General features: G+C 38.3%; 1 protein-coding gene across 3 annotated transcripts in view; it reads right to left on the bottom strand.

The window, feature by feature from the left end:
* Positions 1-12,587, bottom strand: part of NRG4 (neuregulin 4) — a 118,084-nt gene extending 105,497 nt beyond the window's left edge. Inside the window, exons 1-2 of one of the 3 annotated variants that reach the window (XM_033190996.1) lie at positions 12,355-12,587; positions 10,895-11,005 (exon numbers count right to left, since the gene is read on the bottom strand). The gene's annotated coding sequence lies outside the window, so the exon portion shown is untranslated. The remainder of the gene's footprint in view (positions 1-10,894; positions 11,006-12,354) is intronic. The other 2 variants (XM_033190999.1, XM_033190998.1) reach the window with 2 other exon arrangements.
* Between the last annotated feature and the right edge of the window lie 903 nt (positions 12,588-13,490).

The following is a 13,490-nucleotide window of genomic DNA, read 5'->3' as shown; positions in this document are numbered from 1 at the left end:
ACAAAATAAAGAATGAAGCACACGTACATTATCTAGAACATAGCCTCAAAAGGGCAAATCTAAGAGTTATTGACCTTAAAGAGAAGGTAGAGAAAGGGGTAGAAACTTTATTCAAAGGGATAATTAGAGAGAAATTCATAAACCTAGAAAAATATATTAATAACCAAGTACAAAAAGGCTGGCTGTGTGCGGTGGCTCACACCTGTAATCCCAGCACTTCGGGAGGCTGAGGCAGGTGGACCATTTGAGGCCAGGAGTTTGAGACCAGCCATGGCGAAATCCTGTCTCAAATACAAAATCAGCTGGGTGTGGTGGCGCACACCTGTGCTCTCAGCTACTTGAGAGGCTGAGGCATGAGAATCATTTGAACCCAGGAGGCAGAGGTTGAGGTGAGTCGAGATTGCACCACTGCACCCCAGCCTGGGCAACAAAGCAAGATTCTGTACCCACCCCTCTGTCAAAAAAAAAAAAAGTAATAACCTTTAATGTAAGTGGACTAGACTCTTCAATCAAAAGACAAAGTGGCTGAATGGATAAGAAAAAAAACAAAAAAACAAAAACAAACCAAAAAATAAAACCCACAAGACCCAATGATCTGTTGCCTATAAGAAACACACTTTACCTCTAATGACACACATAGACTGAAAATAAAGAGACAGAAAAAGATATTTCATACCAACAGAAACCAAAACAGAGCAGGAGTGCTATACATATATCAGACAAAACAGATTCCACGACAAAAACTTTAATAAGAGACAAAGAAGGTCATTATATAATAATGAAGGGGTCAATTCAGCAAGAGAATATAACAATTTTAAATATATATGCACCTAACACTAAAGCACCCAGATATATAGAGCAAATATTTGAGCTACAGAAAGAGATAAACTCCAATATAATAATAGCTGGAGATTCAACACCCCACTTTAAGCATTGGACAGATCTTCCAGGCAGAAAATAAACAAAGAAATATCAGACTTAATCTGTACTATAGACCACATGGACCAAATAGATACATATAGAACATTTAATCCAACAGCTACAGAATACACAATCTTTTCCTCAGCACATGGGTCATTCTCAAGGATAGACCATATGTTAGGTCAAAAAACAAGTCTTACAATATTTTTAAAAACTGAAATAATATCAAACATCTTTTCTGGCCACAATGGAATAAAACTAGAAATCAATAATGAGAGGGATTTTGGAAACTATACAAACACATAGAAATTACATAATAGGCTCCAGAATGACCAGTGGGTCAATGAAGAAATTAAAAAGGAAACTGAAACATTTCTTGAAACAAATGATAATGGAAACACAACATGCCAAAACCTATGGAATACAGCAAAAGCAGTACCAAGAGAGAATTTTATAGCTATAAGCACCTACATTTAAAAAGTAGGAAAACATCAAATAAACAAGCTAATGATGCATCTAAAAGAAATAGAATAGCAAAAGCAAACCGAACCCAAAAATCAGTAGAAGAATAAAGAGCAGAGATAAAATTGAAATGAAGAAAATACAAAAGATCAATGAAATAAAAAGCTGGTTTTTTGAAAAGATAAACAAAACTGATAAACCTTTAGCCAGACTAAGAAAAAAAGAGGAGACACAAATAAATAAAATCAGAGATGAAAAAGGAGACATTACAACGAATACTGCAGAAATTCAAAGGATCATTAGAGGCTACTATGAGCAAATATATGCCAATAAATTGAAAAGCCAAGAAGAAATAGATAAATTCCTAGATATATACAACCTACCAAGATTGAACCATGAAGAAATCCAAAACCGAAACAGACTAATAACAACTAATAAGATCAAAGCCATATTGAAAAGTCTCCCAACAAAGGAAAGCCTGAGACCAATGACTTCACTGCTGAATTTTATCAAACATTTAAAAAAGAACTAATACCAATACTACTCAAACTATTCTGAAAAAGAAAGGAGGAAGGAATAGTTCCAAGCTCATTCTACAAGGTCAATATTACCCTCATATCAAAACCAGATAAAAACACATTTAAAAAAAAAAGCTACAGTCCAATAGCCCTGGTTAACACTGATGCAAAAATCTTCAACACAACACTAGCAAACCAAATTCAATAACATACTAAAAATATCATTTGTCATGACCAAGTGAGATTTATCCCATGGATGCAAGGATGGTTCAACATACACAAATCAATGTGATACATCATATCAATAGAATGAAGAACAAAAATAATATGATTATTTCAATTGATGCTGAAAAAGCATTTGATAAAATTCAACATTTCATTGTGATAAAAACTCTCAAAAACCTGGGAATAGAAGGAACATACTTCACCATAATAAAAGCTATATATGACAGACCCATAGCTAGTATCATACTGAATGTGGAAAAACTGAGTCTTTCTTCTAAGATCGGGAAGATGACAAGGATGCCCACTTTCACCACTGTTATTCAACATGGTATTGGAAGTCCTACCTACAGCAATCAGACAAGAGAAAGAAATAAAGGGCATTCAAATTGGAAAGGAAGAAATCAAATTATCATTGTTTGCAGATGATATGATCTTATACTTGGAAAAACCTAAAGACTTCATCAGAAAATTTAGAACTGCTAAACCATTTCAGCAAAGTTAGAGGACAAAAAATCAACAAACAAAAATTAGTAGCATTTCTATATGTCAAAAGTGAACAATCTGAAAATGAAATCAAGAACGTAATCCCATTTATAATAACTACAAATAAAAGAAAGTATCTAGGAATTCATTTAATCAAAGAAGTGAAAGCTCTCTACAATGAAAACTATACCAATACAAGAAATTGAAAAAGACACAAAAAATGGAACGATATTTCATGTTCATAGATTGGAAGATTCAATATTGTTAAAACGTCCACACTACCCAAAGCAATCTACAGATGCAATGCAATCTCTATCAAAATACCAATGACGTTCTTCACAGAAATAGAAGAAACAATCCTAAAATTTATGTGGAACCAGAAAAGACCCAGAATAGCCAAAGCCATCCTAAGCAAAAAGAACAAAATTGAATAAATCACATTACCTGACTTCAAATTACACTGTAGACTTATTGTAACCAAAACAGCATGATACTGGCATAAAAACAGATACATAGACTAATGGAACAGAATAGAGGACCCAGAAATAAATCCATACATTAACTCATTTTTGACAAAGGTGACAAGAACATACTTGGGGAAAGGATAGTCTCTTCAATAAATGGTGCTGGGAAAACTGGATATCCATATGCAGAAGAATGAAACTTGACCCCTATCTCTCATCATATACAAAAATCCAAATCAAAATAGGATTATAGGCTTAATTCTAAGATGTCAAACTATGAAACTACTAAAAAAAAAAATTGGGGAAACTCTCTAGGACATTGGAGTAGGCAAAGATTTCTTGAGTAGGCTGCGTGCAGTGGCTCACGCCTATAATCCCAGCACTTTGGGAGGCCAAGGTGGGTGAATTACGAGGTCAGGAGATTGAGACCATCCTGGCTAACACAGTGAAACTCCGCCTCTACTAAAAATATAAAAATTTAGCCAGGCGTGGTGGTGGATGCCTGTAGTCCCAGCTACTTGGGAGGCTGAGGCAGGAGAATGGCGTGAACCCAGGAGACAGAGCTTGCAGTGAGCCAAGATCATGCCACTGCATTCCAACCTGGGTGACAGAGTGAGACTCCATCTCAAAAAAAAAAAAAAGATTTCTTGAGTAATACCCCACACAAGCACAGGCAACCAAAGCCAAAATGGACAAATGGGATCATATCAAGTTAAAAGGTTTCTATACAGCAAAGGAAACAATCAACAAAAGGCTTCTCCACAGCAAAGGAAATACTCAAAAAAGAAACAATCCACAGAATGGAGAAAATATTTGCAAAATGCCCATCTGACAAGGGATGATAACCAGAATATACAAGGAGTTCAAACAACTCTATATGAGAAAAAGTCTAATAATCTGATATGAAAATGGACAGAAGATCTGAATGGACATTTCTCAAAAGAAGACATATAAATGGCATACAGACATATGAAAAGGTGCTCAACATAATTGACCATCCGAGAAATGCAAATCAAAACTACAATGAGATATCATCTTATATCAGTCAAAATGGCTTTTATCCAAAAGACAGACATTAACAAATGCTGGAGGAGATATGGAGAAAGGGAAACACTCACATACTGTTGGTGGGAACCACTATGGAGAACAGTTTGGAGGTTCCTCAAAAAACTAAAAATAGAGCTACCATATGACCCAGCAATTGCACTCTGAGATATGCACCCAAAAGAAAGGAAGTCAGTACATCGAAGAGATATCTACACTCTCATGTTTACTGCAGCACTATTCACAAGAGCTAAGATTTGGAAGCAACCTAAGCATCCATCAACAGATGAACAGATAAAGAAAATTTGGTACATACATACAATGGATACAATTCAGCCATAAAAAATGAAAGAGATCCTATAATTTGCAACAACATGGATGGAACTGGAGGTCCCTATGTTAAGTGAAATAAGCCAGGCACAGAAAAACAAACTTCGCATGTTCTCACTTATTTGTGGGAGCTAAAAATTAAAACAATTTAACCAATGGAGGTAGACAGTGGAAAGATGGTTAACAGAGGCTGGGAAGGGTGGAGCAGGGGGCTGATTGGGAGAAGTGCGGATGGTTAGTGAGTCCAAATTACTTAGAAAGAATCAATAAGACCTAGTGTTTGCTAGCACAATAGGGTGACTATAGTAAAAAATAATGTAATTGTACATTTTAAAATAACTAAGAGTATAATTGGATTATTTGTAACACACAGGATAAATGCTTGAGGGGATGGATACCCCATTTACCCTGATGTGATTATGCACTGCATGCATGTATCAAAATATCTCATGTAATCCATAAATATACCATGTCCCCACAAAAATTAAAAATAAAGCAATTTCATTTATAATAACTACAAAAATATATAAAATACCTAGGAATCAAGCTAACTAAAGAAGTGAAAGATCTATACAAGCAAAACTATGAAACTCTGATGAAAGAAATTGAAGAGGACACACACACAAAAGGAAAGATATTCTATGCTCATGAATTGGAAGAATTAATATTGTTAAAATGATAAAACTACCCAAAGCAATTTACAGATTCAATGCAATCTATCAAAATGTGAATGGCATTCTTTATAAAAATAGGTAAAATTTTCTTAAATTTATATGGAACTACAAAAGACCTGGAATAGACAAAGCAATCCTGAGCAAAAAGAGCAAAGCTGATGGTATCACACTACCTGACTTCAAAATTTACTACAAAGCTATGGTAACCAAAACAGCATGGTACTGGCATAAAAACAGACACATAGACCAATGGAACAGAATGGAGAATCCAGATATAAATCCACACATTTATTGCCAACTCATCTTTGACCAACGTGCCAAGAACATATAATGGGGAAAGTTACCAGATGCGGAAGAATGAAACTAGACCCCTAGCTGTCACCACACACCAAAACCAAATCAAAATGGATTAAAGACAAATATTTAATCCTGAAACTATGAAACTACAGAAGAAAACATTGGAGAGATGTTCCATGACATTGGTCTGGGTAAAGATTTTTGGGGTAAGACCTCAAAAGCACAGGCAACCAAAGCAAAAATAGACAAATGGGATTACATCAAGCTACAAAGCTTCTGCACAAGGAAACAATCAACAAATTCACAGAATGGGAGAATATATATGCCAACTATCCATCTGACAAAGAATTAATAACCAGAATATATATGGAGCTCAAACAACTCAATAGCAAAAAAAAAAAAAAAAACCATACAATCTAATGTTTAAATGGGCAAAAGACTTGAACAAACATTTCTCAAAAGAAGACATACAAATGGTCAACATGTGAATGAAAAAAACACTCAACATGACTAACCAGAGAAATGCAAATCAAAACCACAATGAAATATCATCTCACCCCAGTTAAAATGCCTTTTATGAAAACGACAAGGAATAAAAGATACTGGTGAGGATGTAGAGAAGGGAAAGCTCTCATACACTGTTGGTGGGAATGTAAATTAGTACAGCCTCTATGCAGAACAGTATGGTGGCTTCTCAAAAGCCTAAAAATAGATCTACCATATGATCCAGCAATTCCACTACTGAGTCTACATCCAAAAGAAAGGAAATCAATATATCAAAGGGCTATCTGTACTCCCATGTATATTGCAGCACTATTAGCAATAGCCAAAATATGAAATCATCCTACGTGCCTATCAGCGGATGAATAAAGAAAATAGGATATACGTACACACTGGAGTATTATTCATCCATAAAAAAAGAATGAAATCCCATCATTTGCAGCAACATAGATGGATCTGGAAGCCAATTATGTAAGCAAAATAAACCAAGCAGAGAAAGACAAATATCATGTTCTCACTCATATATAGAAGCTAAAACAAAGTGAATCTCATGAAGACAGAGTAGAACAGTGGTTACCAAAGGCCATTAATGATAGAGCAGAGGGAAGGATAAAGGGTGAAAAAAGGAATATAAATGTATTTATTACCACTAAACTGTACACTTAAAAATGGTAAAGATGGTAAATTTTATATGTATATTTTATCTCAAAAAAAGTGAAAAAAAAAGTGTATGATTGTGGTCTCTGCAAATGTAAAATGATTTAATAATAAAGATTCACTTTATACGCTAAATATGAAATAACACAAATTCCCCAAATTAATAATTCATCAAGAATTACAGTTGCAGCCCGATGCAATGGCTTGCAACTACAATCCCAGCTACTTGGGAGGCTGAGATACAGGATCACCTGAGCCCAGGAGTTCAAGACCAGCCTGGGCAACGTACTGAGACCACGTGTCTAAAAATTTTTTTTTTTTACTTAGCTGACTGTGATGGCACAGGCCTGTAGTCCCAGCTACTCCAGAGGCTGAGGTGGGAGGATCCCTGGAGCCCAGGAGTTCGAGGCTGTGGGGAGCTATGATCTTGTCACTGTACTCCTGGGTGACAACAGAAACCCTGTCTCAAAAAAAAAAAAAAAAAAAGGTAGTTTCAAAAGCTGGTTGGAGGCTACGCACAGCAGCTCATGCCTACAATCCCGGCACTTTGGGAGGCCAAGGCAGGCAGATCATTTGGGGCCAGAAGTTTGAGACTAGCCTGGCCAATGTGGTAAAACCCCATCTCCACTAAAAATACCAAAATTAGCCAGATGTGGTGGTGCATGCCTGTAATTCTAGCTACTTGGGAGGCTGAGGCAGGAGAATCACTTGAACCCGGGAGGCAGAGGTTGCAGCAAGCTGAGATCAGGCCACTATACTCCAGCTTGGGCAACAGAACGAGACTCTGACTCAAAAAAAAAGCTGGTTGGTGAATATGATTTATAAACTCTGAGGCTACTGCCACATGGCAATATCAAACTTCCCATTCTTTGCTGCCAGAAATAGTCTTGAATTATGCATGTCTCTACAAAATGCTATAGCTCTGTATAGAAATGTAAAGGAGAGCCGGGCGCGGTGGCTCAAGCCTGTAATCCCAGCACTTTGGGAGGCTGAGAGGGGCGGATCACGCGGTCAGGAGTTCGAGACCATCCTGGCTAACACGGTGAAACCCCGTCTCTACTAAAAAATACAAAAAGCTAGCCGGGCGAGGTGGCTGGCGCCTGTAGTCCCAGCTACTCGGGAGGCTGAGGCAGGAGAATGGCGTAAACCCGGGAGGCGGAGCTTGCAGTGAGCTGAGATCCGGCCACTGCACTCCAGGCCGGGCGACAGAGCGAGACTCGGTCTCAAAAAAAAAAAAAAAAGAAATGTAAAGGAGAAAAAATTACAGTGCTCCCACCCTCACTACCATAAGCACTGCCTCTCATACATACCTTGGTCTTTCTAAAGATTTCCCATGTCCTTGAAGCCTAGAAACTCAGTCTACAATCAATATCCAAATAGGGGCCAGGTGCAGTGGCTCATGCCTGTAATCTCAGCACTCTGGGAAGCTAAGGTTGGTGGATCACCTGAGGTCAGGAGTTCGAGACCAGCCTGGCTAACATGGTATAAACTCCGTCTCAACTAAAAATACAAAAATTAGCCGGGCATGGTGGTGCATGCCTGTGGTCCCAGCTACCCAGGAGGCTGAGGCAGGAGAATGGCTCGAACTCAGGAGGTGGAGGTGCAGTGAGCTGAGATCATGCCACCGTACTCCAGCCTGGGCAACAGAGCAAGACTCGGTCTCAGAAAAGAAAAAAAAATCCAAATAGGATATGTCTGACAACATTGTTCCAGGAAAACTTCTCTGAAATAAGAGGGTCAATCAGCCTAGTTACTTTTCATATGTGTGTGCCCTTCTCAGGCCTGGGGTAATTATCATGCCCTCCCACCCACAACACACATACATACACACACACAGACACTCTCTCTGACCATTTTTCTGAGTATATTTCCTCAGTATATATAACTGGTCATCCTTAACATCTCTTTGCTTACAAAGAAATATTATCTTAAAGTTCCTAATTTTCCCTCAACTTGTATCTATTTTTTCTCCTACTCAAATATTTCTTTCATTTCCATTTTATTTGCTTGCGCCATATGCACAAGCCTCTTTTTCCTTTTACCTCCAACCCTCCCATCCTTACTCTCAAACTCTCCTAACCACATTCACTCTACACCCAATTCTTCAACATTTCAGTCATTCTTCCCCTTCTGCCCTATTCATCAACCATATCTACTGGAAAGTCTATTTCTTTTCTTTTTTTTTTTTTTTTGAGACAGAGTCTTGCTCTGTCGCCCGGGCTGGAGTGCAGTGGCCGGATCTCAGCTCACTGCAAGCTCCGCCTCCCGGGTTCCCGCCATTCTCCTGCCTCAGCCTCCCGAGTAGCTGGGACTATAGGCGCCCGCCACCACGCCCGGCTAGTTTTTTTTGTATTTTTTAGTAGAAACGGGGTTTCACCGTGTTAGCCAGGATGGTCTCGATCTCCTGACCTCGTGATTCGCCCGTCTCGGCCTCCCACAGTGCTGGGATTACAGGCTTGAGCCACCGCGCCCGGCCTGGAAAGTCTATTTCTTTGAGGACAAACTCTTCTTATTCTAAATTTATTTTTCACTTCTGTGCAGTTCACTCTAATAAAAATCTGGTTCTCTTTTAGATTACAAGGTGCCTTTTTCAATAAAACCACTTACTTCACTTAATTTCTACTCTTTCTCTAACTCAGTAGAAAGAATAACAGCCCTTTCCTTGCTCCCACATGTCATTTTCAGATTACCATACTGTAGTCTATTTCTCATGGTTTGAAATCTCCACCCTATCCCACATTTTGGGGAACCATTCTTAACAATCCCACTTGAACACACTGTTCTTTAAATCTGTCCTCCCATCCTTCTCTCTAGTCTTGGTAGAGATGGTACATTAAGAGTCCACAATTCCATTTCTGTCAGTGGTAACATATGTGTACTTGGAGAGTATTACAAGAGCCAAGAAAAATTAAATATGTTAATGATGGTCACATGGCCAAGAATGGAATAAATTGGATAAGACCTATGACTATTTCTATGCTCCTAAAATAACTATCATTCTCCATAGTCTTAAAGTTCTATAAGTTTACCTATTCTATCATTAGAAATATATCGTGTTAGCCTTAGACAGAAATAACTGTCTGCATTTCAAAGTAAACCATAGCATCATAAGGTTAGAAGACCTCATGATGGGTGTATCAGCGATAGATAAGCTTTTCTCAGCAGATGTTCACTACTTGGAAAGTCTTCTAGAAAGAGGATTCTACAATTTCCAAAAGTAAATAACTACAATCTCAAATATTCTTAATTTCAAAATCTTTGATTTTTCTAATCTACTTTTTTCCTGCTGTTTTTCCCTTGTAGAGGTTAGAAAAGAACAGGCACCATCCTCTGTATGACATCATCTCATCTACTGGAAAAGCATTATTGTTGCCCCGAGCCTTCATTTTGTTTTTGTTTTTTCTTTTTTGAAACGGAGTCTCACTCTATTGCCCTGTCTGGAGTGTAATGGCATGATCTTGGCTCAATGCAACCTCCGCCTCCCGGGTTCAAGCAATTCTCCTCCCTCAACCTCCCAAGTAGCTGGGATTACAAAGTGCTCACCACCACGCTCGGCCATTTTTTAAAACTATTTTTATTTTTTTGTATTTTTGTAGAGATGGAGTTTTACCATGTTGGGCAGGCTGTTCTTGAACTCCTGACCTCTTGATCCGCCCGCCTTGGCCTCCCAAAGTGCTGGGATTACAGGCGTGAGTCACCGTGCTCAGCCTAAAACTTTAATTCTATTCACATTATTTTTAAATCACAAAGACCAGACTTAAACTTAACCAGCGACAACACTTTGTTGTTTCTGTTTTTCTAAATAAATGCATATAATTGAATATACTTCTTTTTTTTTTGAGACAGAGTCTCGCTGTATCGCCCAGGCTGGAGTGCAGTGGCGCGATCTCAGTTCACTGCAAGCTCCACCTCCCGGGTTCACGCCATTCTCCTGCATCAGCCTCCAGAGTAGCTGGGACTACAGGTGCCCACCACCACACCTGGCTAATTTATTTTTGTAATTTTAGTAGAGACGGCGTTTCACCGTGTTAGTCAGGATGGTCTTGATCTCCTGACCTCATGATCCGCCCACCTCAGCCTCCCAAAGTGTTGGGATTACAGGCGTGAGCCACCGTGCCTGGCCTAATTGAAAATACTTCTATACATACAGTCTTCTCAAACAGAATTGAAACCCATAAAACTAACATTACAGAATTTTCCATATTGCAGAGACTACCTTATTGTCTCTTAGTTAAATCAAACCAATGATCTAGGATTATAATTAACAAATTATGGCTACATATATAGCCCCAAAACATTTAAAAGAATGAATACTTACCTGATCTGTCCTTGGATGAAAATTTTTCCTCTAAATTGCAGAGTAGAGAGGAAACTGGTTCTTTTTTTATGGTTCACACTATTTCTTCTGCTTTAATAGAATTTGTGGCCACTATAAAGAAATAAGCAAGAACAGAATATTTATATAACAATTTTAGTAACACCCGAAGAGAAGGAAAGTATATATGCAATTTTCATATGAATGTTTTTCTTTCACTTAGTGGTACCTCAAAGGACTTTTTAGTAAGAAGCAGAAGTTTCACTTTGTCGACATGTTTAATTTTTCCCCCTTCCACCACTTTTTAAGTCCCAGAAAAACTACTGTTACTATTTCCAAATAAAAGGCTAGGAGTTGGGTTAAGAGGGAAATATAATTTTATTAAAAGATTAGACGGTGGTGAGGAGCCACTTCATACTATGCAAACAGGGATTTTGAAAGGACAAGGAATTATATTTCTTTTATTATGAAAGCTACTTTTTATGTTTTGTGTTCACCAAGAAAAAAAATGTTACAGGTATTATCACAGATAGAAGCCTAATATGGCTTGTCATTTTAATAAGGTGGTAGTCTTTGTGGGAAAGAAGAGGAAAAAAAGTAGTATATGATCTATCTTCCATTTAGAAAGTTAATTTTCTCAAAGAGCTTTTACTTTATTTGGCACTAAGATCAAGGCAACAGCTCAGATTACCTTAATCATATCAAAGTGGCATATATTAATACAAATTTTTATTTAAGTCAATAGAATGCAACAATCAATTCTTCAGAAGTTTATGGGCTTTCTGTAGTTATACAAATAATGAACATAAAAGGTTTAAGAATAATTTTTTTTGTAACTACAAAACATAAAAAATTTATCTACCTTCAAATTTGATGCTGGTTCTTTATTTTTCTGATTCACTTTTAGTCTGTTAGAAAGTAAAAAGAGCAATTTTCTCCTTTATGTAAAGATAATCATAGAATCATAAAAATTTAGAGTTAGAAAAAAACTTTGGCCGGGCGCGGTGGCTCAAGCCTGTAATCCCAGCACTTTGGGAGGCCGAGATGGGCGGATCACGAGGTCAGGAGATCAAGACCATCCTGGCTAAACGGTGAAACCCCGTCTCTACTAAAAATACAAAAAAACTAGCCGGGCGAGGTGGCGGGCGCCTGTAGTCCCAGCTACTCGGGAGGCTGAGGCAGGAGAATGGCGTAAACCCGGAGGCGGAGCTTGCAGTGAGCTGAGATCTGGCCACTGCACTCCAGTCCGGGCGACAGAGCGAGACTCCGCCTCAAAAAAAAAAAAAAAACTTAGAGAACTTCTAGATGGAGTAAGCACAAGTCTCTCCAAATTAGAGACTTTCATTTATTTGCCATACTCAAAGTTACAGAATGAACTGGAGCTGGAACTCTGGAATCCAGAATGCTTTTCCTACTACTTAATGATTCCTCAAATGTATTTAGGCACAACTTTGTGTACATACGTGAGGCAGTGAGGCACCAGCGTTGAATTTAAAGTCTCTGAATCAGACTCCCCAAGTTTGAATCTCGGTTCCTTACTAGCTGTGTGATCTTGAGCAGGCTACTTAATCCCTCTGTGCCTTGGTTTCTTCATCTGTAAAATGAGATTAATAACTAGAACTCTCCAATGGGACTGCTATGAAAAAATAAATTAGTATATATAAAGCACATAGAATGGTGTCTGACATACGGTAAGCATTCAATAAATGTCAGCAATTACTAGGATTCTTTTAATAAACACATGGATATGTACTTGCTCGGATTGATTGATTGATTGATTGAGACAGAGTCTTGCTCTGTCGCCCAGGCAGGAGTGCAGTGGCACAATCTTGGCTCACTGCAACCTCCACCTCCCAGTTCAATTAATTCTCCTGTCTCAGTCTCCTGAGTAGCTGGGACTTCCAGCGTATGCTACCATGCCCAGCAAATTTTTGTATTTTTAGTAGAGACAGGGTTTCATCATGTTGGCCAGGCTGGTCTCAAACTCCTGACCTCAAGTGATCTGGGATTACAGGCATAAGCCACTGCACCCGGCCTGTACTTGCTAGGTTTTAAAATAGCCTACACTATTTTAATTATATTTTAACTTAAAATGTAATATAATTTTAATTATTATAAAATAATTATACCACAATTGGAAGAGTAGATCATTTTTGTGTTTTCAATACATGTACATGCACTCGCTGATATTCCATTTTGGCACATGAATTGTGTAGCCAAAGGAATGGTTCCTCATAGAGTACATGCAAAATTCCAAATATTAAACACATAACTGAACTCACTTAAAAACTGAATATCATTCACTTGGTGATCATTTGGGTCCATTAACATACTTAGAACATCTGACATCCAGAGGGATTTTTTTTTTTTTTTTTTTTTTTTTGAGACGGGGTGTCACACTGTCACCCAGGCTGGAGTGCGCTGGCGCAATCTTGGCTTACTGCAACCTCTGCCTCCCAGGCTCAAGCCCTCCTCCCACCTCAGACTTCCGAGCAGCTGGGACCACAAGTGCACACCACCACATCTGGCTAATTTTTAAAATATTTTTGGTGGAGAAGGAGTTTCACCACGTTGCCCAGTCTGATCTTGAACTCCTGAG

The sequence above is a fragment of the Trachypithecus francoisi genome, unplaced genomic scaffold (genome assembly GCF_009764315.1).
Source record: "Trachypithecus francoisi isolate TF-2019V2 unplaced genomic scaffold, Tfra_2.0 Lachesis_group3, whole genome shotgun sequence".
Taxonomy (NCBI): domain Eukaryota; kingdom Metazoa; phylum Chordata; class Mammalia; order Primates; family Cercopithecidae; genus Trachypithecus; species Trachypithecus francoisi.
The sequence above is the reverse complement of the archived record's forward strand: the minus strand, read 5'-3'. Positions and strand labels throughout refer to the sequence as shown.